This window comes from Aotus nancymaae, unplaced genomic scaffold (assembly GCF_030222135.1).
Source record: "Aotus nancymaae isolate 86718 unplaced genomic scaffold, 86718_ANA_hifiasm-v0.15.2.pri h1tg000007l, whole genome shotgun sequence".
In the NCBI taxonomy this organism is placed as follows: domain Eukaryota; kingdom Metazoa; phylum Chordata; class Mammalia; order Primates; family Aotidae; genus Aotus; species Aotus nancymaae.
This window is the reverse complement of record NW_026988418.1, coordinates 54152185-54159846: the sequence shown is the minus strand read 5'-3', so window position 1 is coordinate 54159846 and position 7662 is coordinate 54152185.

Below are 7662 nucleotides of genomic sequence, written 5' to 3'. Positions count from 1 at the left end.
TAAACCTGGATGTGGGCGGAGATGATGTGGTGGGCGATAAGGCAAAATAAAAGAAGAAGTTCTGAGGGCTGGGGCTGCATGGATTCTCTTAGCAGAGCCAGAGGTGCTCAAGCTCTCTTGGGGGTGGATGGGGAGTGGGGCACCAGTGTTTGCCACCCTCTTAGGAGTCAGGGCCAAAGCCACTGATGTGTATTTGACAGCAGCACTGCACTGCTCAGTCAGAGGGATACTTAAAAAAAATTGTTTCCCATTGCAATTATAATTACTGCTTATTAATGAAAATTTGGGAATTTTAAAAACAATCAGTTTGCCACCCAAATGCTACCACTGTTAATCTTCTGGTGTTAAATGTTCCCCTAGACTTTTCTGTGCATAGATTTTTGGTGTGTTTACATAGTTGTTATTCTACTATATATACAATTTTATGTCCCTTTTGTAGTTACAGTCTTTTTTTTTTTCTTTTTTGAGACAGAGTCTCATTCTGTCACGAGGCTGGAGCACAGTGGGGGCGATCTTGGCTCACTGCAACCTCCGCCTCCAGGATTCCAGCGATTCTCCTGCCTCAGCCTCCCAAGTAGCTGGGACTATCGGTGCGTGCCACCACACCTGGCTGAATTTTGTATTTTTGGTAGAGACTGGGTTTCACCATGTTGGTCAGGCCGGTCTCGATCTCTTGATCTCATGATCCACCCACCTCGGCCTCCCAAAGTGCTGGGATTACAAGTGTGAGCCACTGCGCCTGGCCTTTTTTTTTTTTTAGACAGAGTTTTGCTCTGTCACCAAGCTGGAGTGCAGTGACACAATCTTGGCTCACTGCAACCTCTGCCTCCTGGGTTCAAGCGGTTCTCCTACCTCGAACTCCCAAGTAGCTGGGATTACAGGCGCATGCCACCACACCCAGCTAATTTTTATATTTTTAGTAGAGACTGGGTTTCACCATGTTGGCCAGGATGGTCTCTCTCTCTTGACCTTGTGATCTGCCTGCCTCGGCCTCCCAAAGTGTTGGGATTACAGGTGTGAGCCACCACGCCTGGCCCATGTTACAGTCTTCAACAGAAAAAAAAAGAAAAAACTCATATTGGAATCCTTTAAAAAATGGAAGTGACCTAGGCCCTTCTTGACTCTGAGAGGCTCTGGCTGGAGCCATGTTCTACTTTTTTCCTGGGCCCTTCACAGAGGAGGCCTCATATGTGAACATCATTTGCTGCTCAATACCCTGAGCAAAAATTAGCTGGGTGTGGTGGTGCAGGCCTATAATCCCAGCTACTCGGGAGGCTGAGGCAGAATTGCTTGAACCTGGGAGGCAGAGGTTGCAGTGAGCTGAGATCGTGCCATTGCACTCCAGCCTGGGCAACAAGAGTGAAACTCTGTCTCAGACAAACAAACAAAATGACCCAGAGCAAATCTTGTGTTTCAAATCTGAGTATTTTTCTGTTACATTTCAGCCCGTTTGTTATAGCTGACTGTCTAAATCCATATAAGTTATCCTGTTGCATATTTTTGTATATTTTATATATATATATATCCTGTTGCATATATTTTTTTTTTGAGACAGAGTCTTGTTCTGTTGCCAGGCGCCAGGCATCAGGCTGGAGTGCAATGGCGCAATCTCAGCTCACTGCAGTCTCCGCCTCCTGGGTTCAAGCAATTCTCCTGCCTCAGCCTCCCAAGTAGCTGGGACTATAGGCACACGCCACCTCGCCCAGCTAATTTTTGTAGTTTTTAGTAGAGACGGAGTTTCACAATGTTGGCCAGGATGGTCTGGAGCTCTTGACCTCGTGATCCGCCCACCTCAGCCTCCCAAAGTCCTGGGACTACAGGCGTGAGCCACCGCGCCCGGCTGCATGTTTTTATATCACTGTATCTGTTTGGTCACCTGGTGGCTGCTCAAAAACATCTGTTTTATGTCTTCAGACCTTCTGTGTTCTCCCAAATTCTGCTCTGCAAGCCATGTTCAACTTCCTACAAAGTTTGACATTAATTCTAAATTCATTCATTGAAAATTCAGATCAACATAAAACCTACTTAGCGGACTGGGTGCAGTGGCTCATGCCTGTAATTCCAGCACTTTGGAAGGCTGAGGTGGGCAGATCACCTGAGGTCAGGAGTTTGAGACCAGCCTGGCCAACATGGCGAAATCCTGTCTCTACTGAAAATACAAAAATTCGCTAGGCGTGGTGGTGGGCACCTGTAATCCCAGCTACTTGGGAGGCTGAAGCAGGAGAATTGCTTGAACTTGGGAGGCAGAGGTTGCAGTGAGCTGAGATCACACACCATTCATTGCACTCCAGCTGGGGTAACAGAGCAAGACTCCGTCTAAAAAAAAAGACCTTGGGAAGCCAAGGCAGGTGGGTCACCTGAGGTCAGGAGTTCAAGACCAGCCTGGCCAACATAATGAAACCCCATCTTTACTAAAAATACAAAAATTAGCTGGGCATGGTGGCCTGTGCCTGTAGTCCTAGCTACTCAGGAGGCTGAGTAGTGCTCATTTTTCAAAAATATTCATTGAGGACTGATTCTGTGCCAGGCACTGGAGACGCAATGGTGCATGAAATAGACCTAATTGTTGTCCTGGCACTCACAATCTAGTAGGTGTTATAGAATAGAGGACTGATAATATAGTGCTATAAGTGCCACAACAGGGATGATTGGAAGCTACAAAGTTCTGGGGGAGCAAAGCCATTTCTTAACATAGGGTTGAATGTCTACTTGTCCCCAGCACTGCTCTATATGCCAGAAAAAGAGACAACGAGTCAGAGTAAACTGGGAGGCCTGTGTGAGGAGGCAACATTTGAGCAGGGTACTACTATATGATGAGCAGCGTACTATACAATGAGCAGGACGGGGTCAAGGAAGGATATGGTATTCTGAACTCAGAATGAGACGTAAAATAAGACTTCCTAATGGCAGTGATGCTGAACTGAGACCTGAAGGATGAAGAGGAGTTAGCTAGGTGAAGGAAGCTGGGGTTTGGTGGAGAAGTGCTCCAGGCAGAGGAAACAGGATATGCAAAAGCCCAGAAGAGAAGGAATAGAAGATATAAGAAATCCGTGGTTAGAAAAGATGAGGTGGGTAATAGATTATTACTAGCTCTCCCTTTGTCTGGTAAAATTGTTTTACTTATGTAAGAGCCAGTTTATTTTGTCTACCTTGTTTTCCCTTCTAGCAGTGTAATGTTGGGGTTCAGGGGAGCCCTGAGTTCCCCTGAGAGGACGTTTCTCCAGGTTCTTGGTCTATCATTCCCCCAAGAATGGGAGAGGAGACTACAGCGCAGTGCGCAGTAAATGCCGGACTCAAAAAATGGTTGTAGAAAGTCATTTATTTACGTAGAGAGAAAGAGAGAGAGAAACACCTAACTCTCACACTGAGTGAGAGAAAGAAAAGCTGCTCTCACACTGAGTGAGAAGGCTTACCAGAAGGGGGAAAACCAGAAAAAGAAAGCTCCTCTCACACCGAGTGAGAGAATCCAGGAGAGGAAAGCAGTTTCCACACTGAGTGGAAGAGAATAGAGACATGGAGTTTAGGAGGGGAAGACAGGCTTCCACTAGAGAGTGTGGAAGGGGACTCCAGAGGGGAAAGCCAGGACAGAGAAAGATGGCTTCCACGAGGGTAGAAGGGGATCCAAACATGGAGTCCAAAGGGGTGTGGAAGAAGGGAACTTTTAACCTAGGAGGAATCCCACCTTCTTTAAGACCCCTGGCCAATGAAGGGAGTTCCTTGGAACTTCTGCTGTAGTGATTGACTTTGGTTCTTCCAGCGCCTGCAAAAACTGTTAAATTTCCCGGATGGAGCGAGCTGGGGTGGGGGCATGTTACTGGGAAGTTCTTGCCCTTAAAACTATGCCCCCTTGTGGACCCTGAAAGAGAACACATTCCCTCAGTAGCCTTACTGATACACCAGTCCAAACGTGTTAGGGCAGCTTCCTCAAAGAACATGGCCAAAGGAACTCCTGCCATCTAATGGACAGAGAGAACATCACGATTTGCAGAAAATTAGCATTACTACGGTGTTAGGCTCACAGTATCTCAAGTAACAGCAATTTTCCACTCAATGGTTTAAAAGCCCTAATGTACTAAAACAGGTTAAGAAATATACAAGAATATTCTCAGAGAATGCTCCCCTGTAGGGGGAGATGAAGGCAAACCAGAGGAAGAAAGGAAGGAGGGAAGCTTAACAATTAGGTACTTGTGTCAGCATTGTGTTTAGTGAGTATACTCTCATTCCTCTGAACAATGAGGTAGGCACATAAACCCTGTTTCCAAATGAGGAAACTGCAACACACAATACAGGGAAATTGGCTGACTCTTTTATGTTATGCTGCCTCTGGTCAGGATTTATTTCTGAATCAACAAATGGTGAATAAGGAGGCATTAAAATGTTGCCCAGTTGTGACATCCTTACATTTACATTTAAGACCTCAATGAAAGTACTTAAGATCCCATTTCATTCTCAAGACATTAGAAGAATCTCTGTCTCACTGAGTAATGTACACATCAGCTGGTCCCCAAAGCAGAAGGAGCCTCTGATGCCACATATATTAGAATGGACATATTTTCAAAGCTAAAAAACTGACATGCCTTTTTTTTTAAGACAGAGTTTTGCTCTTGTGGCCCAGGCTGGAGTGCAATGGTGCAATCTCGGCTCACTGCAACCTCTGCCCCCTGGGTTCAAGTGATTCTCCTGCCTCAGCCTCCCGAGTAGCTGGGATTACAGGTATGTGCCACCACGCCTGGCTAATTTTTATTGTTTTGTAGAGACAGGGTTTCTCCGTGTTGGTCAGGCTGGTCTCGAACTTCCAACCTCAGGTGATCTGCCTGCCTCAGCCTCCCAAAGTGCTGGGATTACAGGCGTAAGCCACCACACCTGGTTGAAATGCCTAACAATTTTATACTACTTCTAGTTGAGAGAGACATACTTAAAAATGCAATTTGGATGCAGAAACATTGGCATTCTCAGAACACATCGAGTTTTTGGAATTGAAGCTGTCTCAGAAAAATCCAGATGAATAGGGTTTCACACGTATGAAGATGAATTGCATTAGCAAAGTATAATCAAATGTGTATGTTATGTTTTCCTATAGTACTTTATACATATTTACAAGTCCTTAAATTGATTTTTTAAATTGTTATGGTGCTTGGTACACAGTAGGAGTAAAAACATGACCATAATGGAAAATTGTAAATTTTTGCTCACCTCTTATACAAGGTTGTAAAAAGTTATTACAGATTAAATGTCCAGCAGCTTTTCTCCATCTTCACTGAGGTCAAAGTGATGGGAATGGAGCATCAGCAAATTGGAGTGGAGAGAAATTAGAACTAAGATGGCTGGGATGGGGGTTGCAGGGCTGAGAAGCCTTAGGACACATGACCAAAGAAAAAATGGTATAATAGTTTAGATATTTTAAGAATGATAGGAGCTGCCCTTAGAATGAGATTATTCTGGTGGAGCTTGGAAAACCCCATGGTGTCAGATTCCTGGTCAACTCCAAAGTTTTGACTGAGTACCTGAGTCTCTAAATGCAGTGATGGAAAATGTGGAGGGATATATAACACAGTCTCTGCTTTTCAGCAGCTTATAATCTGTGTATAGAGAAATCAAGGAGATGATCATTTGGACTGATCAGGGAAGGCTCTGTAAAGGGAAGTGGGATTTCTGCTGGCCTAATAATGAATACATTTGGGATATACAGATTGGAGAGAAAGGCATTCCAGGTAATGGTGACTACAAAATCCAAAGGCCCCTTTGGGGTCACTCTGAATCTAAAGCATGGCATTAGAATCTTGGCTTCATTTAAATTACATTTAATGGGGAAGTGTAGTGGTCTAATGTTAAGAGATTATGTAAGAGGAATGAGGCATTTCATTTTTCTTACCATTTGGTGTCAGTCTCAATCAAATAAATTGCACTGAACTTAGGAAAATAGGCACCCTTGTTAAAAGAGGTTTTGGCCTTTGTCAAGAAAGCAAATTAATTTTTTAAAACATAAAAGTGATGTGTTTCCTTTTTATAAGTATACAAGTGATATGACCATTTACCTATGGAGTTTCAAAATAAAAAATTAAAATGACAGAAAGGACACTCACAGAACATCAGGCATTCATTTCACAAACTGTGGGGAAAAGTAAAGATGCATTGTTAATACTTGCCTAAACATTACTCTTACATATACACAGTGTGACTGCTTTTTGTTTTTTTAAATCAGAGCATTTGATTGTAGAGACAGTGGCCAGCAACATGCCAGAAGAAATAAATTTCTACCAGGTAAAAAAGCATGAAGATGAGCGTCTAGAGAGAATTGGAGGTGGCTGGGTTCCCCTGGCCCTGCTCCTTTTTAAGGACAGAGCTAAAATAACAATAACGTGAGGCTACAAATACATCTGTTTCTGATTTATTTTCTTGGTCTTGTCCTAGCTAAAGTCATTTCTAGATCATGTGCTACAGTCTTCAGAGAAGTTATGGAAGGAATTTACACAAAGGGCAAATACATAATTGAATACACGTATAAAAACACATCAATAGAATGTGGATAAAGAACATAGGGAAAAATTCTGATTAGAAGGGAATTGATGGATCTTTCATTTTCTGATTTGTACTACTCACTCCACAGCTGTGTTCAACTACTCTTCTGATTTCAGTTTGTCAAAAGCCCATCCCTTATCTATCCTTCTTGGTTACCTACTGGAGTAACACTGGCATACTCTAAATCTAAAACCAGAGACATATCTATACATTATGTATTCCCTATTTTCCTTCATATGTTAAGTTTTCTAGTGCTATGCCTGTTATTTTTCTTAAAGAATTGCTTCAGTAGGGTCCAAGATAGAATCTGCTAATGGCTAAGACATGATGTGTTAAATTCGGAAGAGTAATTTTGCACATAGTTTATGCTTAAATAGAAATTCGAAACCATTTACATCTGTTTTCTAGTCATTGTTCTAGCTTTATAAAAGCCATGCGTATGCTTTCTAAGTAAGTTTTTATTTTGCCCATTTTTAACTCTTCCATATATGTTTTTTAAAGCACTCAAAATAGAGATCAAGAAAAATTGTGTCCTTTTAGTTCATTGTCTTCTACAGAGAAAAAAAATCAGGTCATATTAAACTCTTGAACTGTTAGAATTACTTTTGTTTTCCAAACTTCAGTTTTATAATTTTCAATTTGTAATCGCTTTCCTAAGATCATGCCTTTTTACTTTAGATATCTAAAACATCAGTTTACTAAATACTTGCCTTAGCACTGACCTTTGTGGTTACTTTGTTGAAAATTGTGCTGTAACTTGACACAGTATTAACTACTTCTGATTACTTATCTGGATGTTTGATAATATCTACCTTTCAAGAAAGGAAGACAGTTCAGACACATAATTTGACAAAATTAGGAAACAGCAACATCAGTTCTATGAACATAGGAAAAAATCTGAACAGAGTTGACATTTCTGCCTGGTGTTAGACAGTGTTCCTTAAAGACCACAGACAACATGCACAAATGTAGGCGGAAACAATACATCTGCAGATACTGGCAGACGGCATTACCCGCCAAATTTGGCTAGTTTCTTAAGATAAATAACTTTTCAGTGACGTGCAGGGCTGAAATTACATAAACAACAGAAAATTACTAAGACTTAAGTCTACAAGTTTTGTGGGTTTCAAGATTTTATGCAAT